General features: G+C 39.0%; 1 protein-coding gene and 1 pseudogene across 1 annotated transcript in view; one reads left to right on the top strand and one right to left on the bottom strand.

Moving 5' to 3' along the window:
- Snd1 (staphylococcal nuclease and tudor domain containing 1) overlaps positions 1 to 13133 on the bottom strand; it is a 450499-nt gene that overhangs the window by 302272 nt on the left and 135094 nt on the right. The gene's annotated exons all lie outside the window — the stretch shown is intronic.
- On the top strand, positions 3923 to 4353 carry LOC150063533 (large ribosomal subunit protein uL24 pseudogene; annotated as a pseudogene).

Here is a 13133-nt window from a genome sequence, read left to right as displayed (position 1 = left end):
CAAAGAAATATCACATCAGCTTAATCATTCCCAGCTTCTCCACTTTTTAACTCAAATACTCCATTTTCAGAACATACACACACACACACACACACACACACACACACACACACACACACACACACACACACACACACACACACGGGAAGGGGGAAGGGGAAGAGGGGAGAAGGGGAAGGGAAAGGGAGAGAGGGAAAGGGGAAGAGGGGAAGGAGAAGGGGAAGGGAAACCAAGAACAGATCAAAGGGAAGGCACAAAGACAGTCAATCTTGGGGTATGTTTTTACCCCAAATCCTGTTCTCACTGGTTAATTTTAACTTTTCTGAAACATAAAAGCAGCTCATTATATGGTTAACAAAGACTGGACAAAGAAATTGTTCCAGATGAGATTTTTAAATGAGTCATGCTCAATAACCCAGACAATTTCATTTACTTATCTAACTGAACAATGTATTTTATCTAAGAAACCATTAAGAAGACATTGCATCTTCTTAAAATACACAGTGATCAATTTAAAATGAAATTCAGGAGAAAATGATATGGGTATGACACAGCCGATACTTTGAAGAGTTTTAGATTTACCAAATTTAGCCCTCATATTTTAAGTTGAAATGTGGCAAAACCATGGTTCATTTAATATAATCAACGACAAGAGAAGTAGGAAATGAAAAAGAGAACCTGATGTCAACAAATCACATAAAACTGGTATACCAAAGACTTAATACACAGAATATACAAGGAAACTAACCCACCCCCAAAAAACCTAATAATTCACTTAATAAACAGGCAAAGGTTCTAAATAGAGACTTCTCAAAAGAGGAAGCAAGAACAGCCAACAAATACACGAGGAAATGCTTAACATCATTGTCCACAAAGGCAATACAAATCAAAACTACACTGAGATTTCATCTCACACCAGTAAAATTGGCCATCACCAAGAATACAAACAACGAAACTCACAGAGGATGAGGGATATAGGAACCCTATTACTCCATTGGTAAGAATGTAAACTGGTGGAACTACTAAAAGAGACATTTTAGAGATTCCTCAAAAATTTAAATATGAGCCATCAATTCTACTTTTGGTATCTACTCAGAATGTTACAGGTCAGGATATAGTAAAGGCACTTGCACATCCATGGACTGCAGTACTATTCATGATAGCCAAGATATGGACACCCTACAATGGATGAATAAAATGTGTGTGTGTGTGTGTGTGTGTGTGTGTGTGTGTGTGTGTGTTCAATGGAATCTACTCATCCATTAGAAAGAATCAGATTGTGTCATTTATAGAGACTTGCCTAGTGAAGTAAGCCAGCCTCAGAGAGATAAATACTACGTGTTTTCTCTGATATGTGTAAGCTACATCTAAAATACAAATAACACATGCTAACATATATAGAACTCTATGCATATACACACAAACAAATTGACTAAAGGATGGTATACTTAAGGAAGGAATCCAAAGGTATAATTCCTCTGAAGAACTAATGTACAGTTCAACAAAATAAATGTGAAAAAAGAGAAATAAAGTCATTATATGCAATGTACATTATGTAAAAATTAAAATACATAAATTGATGGCAAGGATGGGAGATGGAACCATGGAAGAGAACAAGATACATTGTACTCATAACCAGACTTTGGGAACTGAAACCCTTTTACACAACTACTTAATAAAAATAAACAGGCTCCTAGTCTTGACTAAGCCCTGCTCACCAGTTACACCACCACATGTGATACGAGAGGACAACTATGAACCTTAGCAAAGAGCCTCTCCTCAGTTGCCACACAGACTACAACTTTGGGAACCTTGAACACAGGACTCAGCTAAGCCATGCTTAGACTTCTGGTTCACCAAAAAAAAAAAAAAAAAAGGTTGAGATAAATGTGTTGCCTTAAACTGCATACATGCTATTTAGACTTCTGGTTCACACACACACACACAAAAAAAAAAAATTAAAGTAAATGTGTTGCTTTAAACTGCATACATGCATGCATACATACATACATACATACATACATACATACATACATACATACATACATACACACACACACACACGCACACACATACATATAAAATTTCCTTTTAATGGTCTGTTCCACATCTGAAGCAAGGTAAAGCATACTGAAAAACACCCCTCACATTTTTCAGGACATATTTCCTAATGCAAGTAGATGTGAAGGTAAAAACTGAATTTGTTTCATTTTCTTCTGTACATGCTTGGAAAGCAGAGAGGCATGGGAAGGTCCTGAGACTAAATAAACATGCAGCAGAGCTGGGGTCATTAAAGCAGTTAGATATCCTGCAATCTCAATGCAACTTAAATTCAATGATCTGTGCCAAGAGTCAGATAATAGAAAAATTTAAGTATCCAATATATATTGTCCTTAAACACTATCCTGTCAGCCACCATTAAATACCATTTTGCTAGCCTGTAAAATTGATATTTCATATCTAGGGAGTATACAATGAATAAATTCGAGAAAGAATTCAAGGCTTTAGACACACTTTCAGGTTTTGCAAATAAACACTAAGAATCAATTCAATAGCAAGGATGCTAACTACATTTCTTTATTAGGGAACATCTAGCAATTGCAATAACCCAAAAAGATACTTTTAAGTCAAGAGAGCTCAAATTCCTCAGTGGCTATCACAGATCATATTTCTTAAAGAATGTCATCTCCCAATTAATAAACTTCCATAAAGGTCTTCTCACTTTCCTTCTTTTCAGGGAATGCATCAAAAGTCACAAAACAAATTGATGTCACTTTTGTTGCTGTCTAATCGGAACTCAGCTTGCAAAACTGAAGTTGTCATTAAACCATCTTGGAGGAGGACTACATGTCTTTCCCTTGTTCTTTATGCTATGCTATCATCTTCCAATTAATTTTTATTTGGACTTCCTTTTTTCCCTCCCTCTAGTCAATCAAAACTCCTTCCTTCCTTCTCCTAATCATCTCCCCTTCCTTGATTAACTAAGGTCACTTCAGGCTTTTCTATTGCCATCTATCTGTTCAAGACTTTCAAAATTATTCTATTCCAATATATTTTCAATAAGTAGAATTTAATTTTTTCCTGTTTCAGTCACATCCTCAGAGCTCCAATAAATTCCATGACCTAGACAAGAGTTGGAAGCATGGGTATGTGAAGTAAGGACGGCTGATGGTGCCATCTTCCGAGTTCTCAAAAAATAAAACAAGGGAGAATGATGAGGTGAGCTGGGCTTGCAAATTACTCCAGACTGAAGGACAGTCCTTTCTTCTGAAATTATACTTTTTCTTTGTAGAAGTACATATTCATTGTTTAAGAAATCATGATATGGGGCCAGGAGTTTGGCCTAATGGTAGAGTGTTTGCCTAGCATGTACAAAGACCTGGGTTTGATTCCTCGGTACCACATACATAGAAAAAAGCTGGAAGTGGTACTCAAGTGGTAGAGCTCTAACCTGGAGAAAGTCTAAGGACAGAGCTCAGGCCTTGAGTTCAAGCCCCAGGACTAGCGAGAGGGAGAGGGGGAGGAGAAGGGAGGGGGAGAGGGGGGGAAGAGATGGGTAGGGGAGAGGGGGAGAAGGGGGAGGGACAGAGAGAGACAGAGAGAGAGGAAGGAAGGAAGGAAGGAAGGAAGGAAGGAAGGAAGGAAGGAAGGAAGGGAGGGAGGGAGGGAGGGAGGGAGGGAGGGAGGGAGGGAGGGAGGGAGGGAGGGAGGGAGGGAGGGAGGGAGGGAAGGAAGGAAGGAATCATGATGTCATTAAGTAGGCAAGAGATGCACTTCTCTCTGGGTTTTAAAGTTGAAGGATGAGATACATCATTTTCCAGAGGGAGGGAAGGGAACTAGGTAGCAAGAAAGAACAGAATATTCAAGAAGGAAGATAACACTCTTCCCCTTTTCAGCCATTGCTGAAGCAGGAGCGGCCAAAATGAAGTTCAATCCCTTTGTCACTTCTGACTGAAGCAAGAACAGGAAAAGGCATTTCAATGGACCTTCCCACATTCGCAGGAAGAGTATGTCTTCCCCTCTTTCCAATGAGCTTAGACAAAAGTACAACCACGCCCACCCGAAAGGATGATGAGGGGCAGGTTGTACGAGGGCCCTATAAAGGTCAGCAGATTGGCAAAGAAGTGCAGGTTTACAGGAAGAAGTCTGTCATCTACATTGAACGGGGTACAGCAGGAAAAGGCCAATGGCACCACTATCCACGTGGGCATTCACCCCAGCAAGGTGGTTATTACCAGGCTGAAACTGGACAAAGACCACAAAAAGATCCTGGAACGGAAAGCCAAATCCCGCCAAGTAGGAAAGGAAAAGGGCAAATTCAAGGAAGAAACAACTGAGAAGGTGCAGGAATGAAGTAATCTTATATACCTTTCATTTAAAAAAAAAAAAAGAAAAGAAGAAGGAAGATAACAAGAGGTAATACCTAGCTTTGTTTACCATTTTTTGCCAAGCAGAGATGTTAACCTGTTGAATACAAAAAGGAAGAAAACTTTTGGGAAGGGGAGTGATGTGATTTGAATTTTACAAGGACCAAATGAGCAGCAGTGTGGGATTGACAGATTATGAGGAAGACACTTGAAACAAGGAGCCAAAAAGCTTATACAATAGATGAAACAGGAGATGAAGGCTTCTCTAAGGGTGAAGGGAGGGACGAAAGGAAGAACTTTGCAGCTAAAATCAAACATATAGAAAGCAGTTATTATAATACAGCCTATGAGTAGAAGCTCACAAAAGTTAACAGTTTTCCTTTTAATATGTTCTCTTTCTCACTTACAACATATATCCAGTTGTGGTGGTGGTATTAATCTACAAATAACTTAGAAGTTAAGTTTTTCCATTTAATGTTTCCTATGACACAAAGAAAATGAAGACATAAAAAAAAACGGGCCTATGATACACTTTTATGCACGGTAATTACATAAGCTCAAATTAAATTAAACTGATGTCATAACCAGGTAGGAAATGGTGGTATGTAGAATTGAAGTCTAAGGCAACACTGGAGATCCTTTTTGAAAAACAAAGCAAAAAGAGTTGGGATTGTGGCTCAAGTACCACAGCTCTTGCCTAGAGCAAGGCCCAAGTCTAAACCCAAGTACCACCTCAAAATATAAATTAAATTCACCACCAACTAGGGGAAATTTTTAATGATATAAGTATAATAGTTATTCAATAAATACTTGATGAGCAAATTTCTTTTCTCTCTCATGAATTGTCACATGAAGCAAATGAACCAAGAAAGGTCAAGAATAAATTCCAGGTCCAGCTGCTACTACAAGGGTCCCCTTGAATGTGACTGCATACTTGACTTCTAACATCCCTGACTGCACAGCTTAGGCAACATAGCTCATCAATGAGTTAAGAACACGCAGTCTCTCTAACTATAGACGTGAGACTGCAAAAGTTTAATGTCCCACAATACCAAAGTACTGCTGTAACGGAGGGCCACTCATCAAGGGAAAATGAGAATCCCAATATTGTACTAATCATGGTCTACAGACCAGTACCTTGCCAATCACCAAAGACAGGAAGCCTAATCCTTGGGGGCAAAAATCATTTATATATAAAAGCCTTCAAAAATCTAAAAGAAAGAAAAGAACCAGAGTCAAGGGAGAGTTTCTGAACAGTTGTCAAACTTCAGTTCTTGGCAACAGTGGGCACATCTGCTCCACTGGCTCCTGAGAACGGGATACTAAAACAATAAACACAGTTCCACAATCAAAACAAAAAAGGTGCAATATATTAGACCGCAAATCATAGTTGCCTCACAAGGTGAAGTCATAGCCATGCTGAAACAAAACTATATCCAAAATTGATTTCCTTTAAACAGCACCTTAGTAAAAGTCAATTTCTTCTGCAATATACTCACTAAACTGAAGCAAAAATCACTGGTCAATTAAATTAGTATCCCTCCCTCAATAGGCATCTTTTGTATTTAGTAATAAGGACCAAGATAATACTGCTAGACAGTTCTATAACACTGCAATACTAAATAAAGGGACAGCAGATGAAAACCTCAGTCCAGACTACTAAGAAAATTTTAGTGGGAAGTGGGGGGAGAGGTATGGGGACAAAAATGTCTCTCCCGTACTCCCACCACTCATGATGGCCAGAAGCTCAGGCATGCACAACTCACACTCAGGCATTTGAAGTGGGATTTTAGTTACTTTCTCTAACTTCCATACAACCTTAAGGACTTAACAGGCTGATTGAATCATGACTCTCTTACCAAATTAAAAATCATTACTCTGTGCAGTAGCCAATTAAATTCTATTTTAGGCAAGCAAACAACTCCTACCTAACCCCAAAGGATTGCAACCTATGACAGAATGAGGTTTAAATAGAAAAATAGACTCCCAGAGCTGTTTAAAGGTATCTTAACCTCAAAGGAATACACATCTCATGTGAAAAACAATATGTTGGCCGGGAGTTTGGCCTAGCATGCGCAAAGACCCGGGTTCGATTCCTTGGTACCACATACATACAAAAACGCTGGAAGTGGTGCTGAGGCTCAAGTGGTAGAGCTCTAGCCTTGAGAAAGTCCAAGGACAGTGCTCAGGCCCTGAGCTCAAGCCCAGGACTGGCAAAAAAAAAAAAAGAATCTCATGAAAAAAAAAGAAAAACAATATGTTATTATAGTCCTCAGGAGTAAGGCAGTACAGGCCAGCATGAGAATACAGAATCCTCATATGCTTCCGCAAGCTCAAGCACAGAGATGACAGAAAACTGGCTGCATAAAAATGACTTGTCTATTCTCCCTAAAAACAATCAGGCCCAACTGTGATCACACTCAACAATCACAAAGAAGGTGGGCATGGCATGTCTGAATTAATCTCCCATGCATGGGAGAGGAAACTGAGGAACAAGAGTAAACAGACTATTTGCTTGGCCTCCTCAAAGATGAGTGACCTTAAGGAAGTGGCCAGATATTGCAGCTTGACTATGAAAAGACCAAATAAGGAATTGGCTACTTCTTGGGTAAACAATATACAATCCACACTAAGCTAATGTTGCAACTTATCCTAAATAGAAAGAGATAATCTGGGCTAGGTTTTGCAAATAAGTACTGAAGTTCAGGATCTTATATTTCCTCCTTTGTGAAAGGATTACTGAAAAGAACTCAGACAATTTTTACCATGTTTTATGAGATTACAGACCGGAACATGTTTGGGGACATTTTCATTATTATTGCAGCATGAAATTTATTGTGATTGCTTTAATTATTAGTAAGAGAACGGGAACTCTACCAAATATATAAGCATCTGACTTAATGTCTTCAATAGCTAGCCAGAAGGTATTCCTTGAATAAAAAGTAGGACTTATAAATCAAACCATGAATGTAGTTCACATGCAGATTTCTATTACAAATGAAAATTCCAAAGAACAAAAGTGTCTTCCTCCTTTCTTAACTCTGGTTCCATCAAAACTACTGCCATTATCTGTGCTCCTACAAGTTGGCATAACTGGAATGTTAAAAATTATAAAGGAGGCTTGATACTGGTGGCTCATGGGTGCAATCATAGTCACTCAGGAGGCTGAGATATGAGGATCGCAGTTCAAAACCAGGCCAGGCAGGAAAATCTATGAGACTCTAACCACCAGAAAACCAGAAGTGGCACTCTGGCTCAAGGGGTAGAGTGATAGCCTTAAACAACAGAGGTCAAGGACAGCATCCAGGACCTGAGATCAAACCCCAGGACCAACTAAACAGGTGTGTGTGTGTGTGTGTGTGTGTGTGTGTGTGTGTGTGTGTGTGTGTGTGTGTGTCTTCGTTCCACTATCATAGCAATAAACCAGACTTAATTTTTCTTGATGAATCCAGTAGTTGGTATAAAAATAGGATCACTGTCCAGAGTATCATAAGGGAATACTTTTCAGACCTTTATGCTGACAAATTTAAGAATCTAGAAGAGATGGATGAATTTCTAGCCAATATTAACATACCCAAACTGAACCAAGAAGACCTAATCCAACTAAACAAATCTATTTCAAGCACTGAAATAGAAATGGCAGTAAGAGACCTTCCATCCAAGAAAAGCCCAGGGCCAGATGGATTCACAGCTGAATTCTATAAGGTCTTCAAAGCAGAGCTCACACCAATACTCCTCACGCTCTTCAAGGAAATTGAAAGTGAAGGCTCTTTACCAAACTCATTCTATGAAGCCAGCATAACCCTCATCCCAAAACCAGACAGGGACTCATCAAAGATAGAGAACTACAGACCCATTTCTTTGATGAATATTGCTGCAAAACTTCTCAATAAAATACTGGCCAAAGATCTTCAATAACTCATCAAAAAATATATACACCATGATCAAACAGGATTCATCACAGGGAGGCCAAGCTGTATCAATATATGGAAGTCAATTAATGTAATTCATTACATCAACAGTAGCAAGGACAAGAAACACATGATTGTCTTAATAGATTTGACAAGATCCAACAACCCTTTATGCCAAAAGCTATGGAGAAACTAGGAATCCATGGAACATTCCTCAAGACAATAAAGGCTATGTATGACAAACCTACAGGTAGTATTATACTTAATGGTGAAAAGCTAAAGCCATTTCCTCTAAAAACAGGAATGAGACAAGCATGCCCACTCTCTCTACTTTTATATATATATATAAATATATATATATTTATATATATATTAGAATTCTTAGCCACAGCAGTAAGGCAAGAAGCAAGCCTAAAGGGGATCCAAATAGGGAAAGAGGAATTGAAACTTTTCCTCTTTGCAGATGACATGATTCTGTATTTAAAAAACCCTACAGACTCCATTCCCAAGTTGCTTGAGCTGATTCAAAACTGTGGCAAGGTAGCAGGGTATAAAATTAACCCTCAAAAATCAACTGCTTTCCTGTATGCCAACGAGAGGAGTGAGACAAATCAAAACAGCAACTCCTTTCGCAATAGCCTCAAAGGAAATAAAGTACTTTGGCATTAACTAAGAATGTAAAGGACCTTTATGATGAAAAAGAAATTAAAGCAGAACTGACGAAGTAGAAAAACCTCCCATGCTCCTGGATTGGAAGAATTAACTTCGTGAAAATGTCAATTTTGACAAGGGTTATCTACAAATTCAATGCAATCCCCATCAATATCCCAGTGTCATTCTTTAAGGAAATAGAAGAGGCAATCCAAAATTTCATATGGAATAACAAAAGACCCCGTATTGATTCATAGTAGAAAGAACAGTACTGGAGGAATATCAATATCAAACTTCAGGCTCTATTACAGAGCTATAGTAACCTGACCAAAACAGTTTGGTACTGGCACAAGAACAGGCCTGAGGACCAATGGGATAGAACTGAAGACTTAGAAATTAACCCACAGACCTATGCCCACCTAATCTTTGATGCCCCCCCCCGCAAAAAAGGGGGGGATGGAAGAAGTGGTGGGTGCTGGCAGAACTGGTTAAGCACCTGCAGAAAACTAAAGTTGGATCCTTCTATATTACCCTGCACAAGAATTCCAAATGTATCAAAGACCTCAAGGAAAAGGCAGATACACTAAAAACTTTACAAGAAGGAATAGGAGATACACTAGGCCTCCTTGGCACAGGAAGAAACTTTCTTAATAAAGACCCAGAAACACAACAAATTACAGAAAGTTTGGACAAATGAGACTGCATTAAACTGCAGAGCTTCTGTATGGCAAAGGACATGCCTAGCCAGTTAAACAGAAAACCCACAGAATGAGAGAAGATCTTCATTAGCCATACAACAAACAAAGGCCTCTTATCTAAAATATATCTACAGCTAAAAAAAACTGAATCTCTTCAAAACAAAGCTTCAAAGAAACAACCATCCCATTAAAAGATGGGCCAAAGGCTTAAAGAGAGACTTCTCTGAAGAGGAAGTAAGATTGGCCTATACACACATGAAGAAATGCTCAACATGTCTGGCCATAAACAAAATGCAAATCAAAACAACTTTGAGATTCCAACTCACTCCAGTTAGAATGGCCATAATCAAGAGCTCTAACAAAAACAGATGCTGGCCAGGATATGGCCAGGAAGAATCACTACTACATTATTGTTGGGAATGTAAAACTCAACCACTGTGGAAAGCAGTATGACAATTCCTCAAAAGACTAAACATAGAGCTCCCCTATAACCCAGCAATTCCACTACTTGGCATTTACCCAAACATCCAGACAAGGACACACTAAAGCCACTAGCACAACGATGTTCACTGCAGCACTATTTACCATAGCAAAGATATGGAACCAACCTCAGTAGATGATTGGATCAAGAAGATGTGGTACTTATACACAATGGAATTCTATGCTGCCATTAGAAAGAATGGCATTGCCCCATTTGTAAGGAAATAGAAAGACTTGGAAAAAATCATATTATGTGAATTAAGCCAGACCCAAAGGAACACAAGCTCAATGGTTTCCCTCATTTATAATAATTAGTACACATCTAGGATTCTCCTAGCAGAGGATTATAATAGCTCAAAACCTAGATATATAAGGTCATATAGGATGAGACTAAATGAAAGGATCTCTAGGAGATGGAAATAACAGCTTTATCTCTTCTCCTTTGTTGCCCTTTGGATAATCTCATATTGTTACTGTATCTGACTTGGTTACCTGGTATACTGTGTATACGCTTATTTGCATATTTGAAATAAGAAAGGGAAGGGGGCAAAACAAGATGAGTGGGACAGGGTGGGATGAGGGAAATGGGGACAAAAACATGAGAAGGGGCATCAGTGTATGAGAAGTAATGCACCTACTATCTTGTGAATGCAACTATAACCACTCCATACATTACCTCGACAATAAAAAATAAAGTACAAAAATAAAATAAAATAAAATGGATTACTAGCCAGGACGTGGCCTAGTGGTAGAGTGCTTGCCTAACATGCACCCAGGTTCAATTCCTCGGTACCACATACACAGAAAAGCTGGAAGAGGTGGTCGGGTTCCAGGGGTAGAGCTCTAGCCTTGAGAAAGTCCAAGGACAGTGCTCAAGCCAGGAGTTTGAGCCCCAGGATTGACAAAAAAAAAAAAAATAGAATCATTGCCACATGGTCAGGTAGCTTCAGCAAGATCCAGCTAAATCATCTACAACTGACAGATACTATTTATTATTTCTATGGTGAATTGATCTTATCAAATTCATGAATTGAAGACTGCAAATCACAGGATATGTGGGCTGTATTGAAGCTTGAAAGTCTTTAAAGCCTCCTTCCTCCTCCCTCCCCCAATCCATGTTCTGACTATAAGCCTGTAGGAAAACTTCTACAACAAAAAGAAACTACAGCCACCTCCAGGGGCAGCCCATTCTCTCACTGGACTCCTTTCCTTAGTTCCTTTTATTCACATAAGCAGATATATGTTCCCATATAACTGATCCTAGTTTTTGCTCTTGATGTCCTGTAGAAAAAAAATGTAGTAATCTTTCACACTGACTGGGCAATATTAGTGTCTCTGCAGTGCAGCCTAACAAAGAGGTCATAAAACTTGAGTTGGCTCAGTAGGATTCTAAATGTTGCCAGCATCACAAAAAACTCACTTTTCAGCCACAGGACACCTCGGGCAACGAAATTCCCAGTGTACCATGAAGCCGTTTTTCAGGAACTAGACTGCCTGTTGCTCTGGTCTTCTAAATGACCAAAATGGTGGGGGGCGGGAGGGGGGGAAGGAATCTAAAATTAAGGATTTCTTTGTTCCTCTTCTCATTGTCTGTTAAGGCATTACAAACAATTCTAGCAAAATATAAGAAAGGCTAATGGTATCATTATGATTAGTGAGATAAACCCTAAAGAGAGAACACCAGGACAGGCTTTCACTATTTTTAGGAAGTGAGTCAAAGACCAAATATGAAATATCAAATAAAAAAGAAACACAACAATGTTAAAATTATTTCGGTTGGGATTCCTATTGTTTACTTGGACAAATTAGCCTTATTTAGCCCCATATTAACTTTACGATCAGAAGCCTGGAGCCCATGTATTTTTAAAGACCCTGATAATTTTGATACTCCATTATCCTAACTGGCAAAAAGGAAATCTAGTTCAGGTGTCCATCCTACAGCTTCCTCCAAAGACTATGATCTTACTTAGCATGAAAATCTCTGAATTGTTTCACATGTTGGCTCAATTTCTGTTGGCTCAATTTCATAACCAGAAGTTACCATACTTTACCCAATGTGATAAGAAAGTAATTGCACAACATACAAAGCAAATGAGAAACCAAAACTGCCATAAAATGGCTTTGCCTCTCTAGTGGGGATTTTGAAGTAATAAACAATCCCTAAACTTGCCATTGATGCTTCAAGGCAGGACTAGATTTCTCCCTCCACTCATATAAAACAAGTGTTTATGACCTGCAAGGCATCAGGCTGCATGCTGGGGATACAGAAATGAATCAAACATGAATCCTACCTTCAAAGGAGCTAAAGTCTAGTAATGGAGATGAGACATGTGCCTACAATGTGAAAGAGAAAATGGTACCATAAACAAGATAGGAATAAAGTATTGAGGCAGCTCAGCAGGAGGGGTTACTTCAAACACAAAGGATCTGAAGGAGGTTTGTGGAGATGGTCCTGTCAGCCTGGGAAACCCAAGGGTAGAGAACACTGGTACTCAGAGAAAGAGCTATCAAGGCCAGGAGTCAGAACAGGGAAAGGAAAAAACAAACAAACGACAAGTACTCCAGCTACACATCATTGCCAGCTTGGGTAGGTCAAATGTTCAGCAGGCAAGGCTCTACCACTTAGCATACCGTGTCCAATGGATGCATGCCCAGTGACATACACATGTAAAATGCCCTTCAACTTGCCCAAACTCCTCCTAAGAACCATTCTCAAAGCAAGGAGTACAAAAAGGGCAAATAGAAAATAGATATGCAAGCTTTAAGGGTTTTTTCCCCCTATAAAATGGAAACCTTTTCAATAGTAAAGCATAAGGAAAGTGGCAGAATGAGAGATATATTTCCCAAAGATTAACCTTGCAGTCCTATACAGAAATGGATTAGAGAACAACTAGAAATAAGGAAGCAGGATAGGAAGCGTGGTAGAGGAAAGATATAATTAGGACCAGAATAGCTGTAAAGGTGTTCTGTTCAACAGCATCTTGTCCAAACCAATTTCAAATGATTCCAACAACCATGTACCCTTA

This window comes from Megascapheus bottae, chromosome 5 (assembly GCF_031878675.1).
Source record: "Megascapheus bottae isolate mThoBot1 chromosome 5, mThoBot2.hap1, whole genome shotgun sequence".
NCBI lineage: Eukaryota > Metazoa > Chordata > Mammalia > Rodentia > Geomyidae > Megascapheus > Megascapheus bottae.
This window is presented reverse-complemented; position numbering and strand designations above follow the sequence as displayed.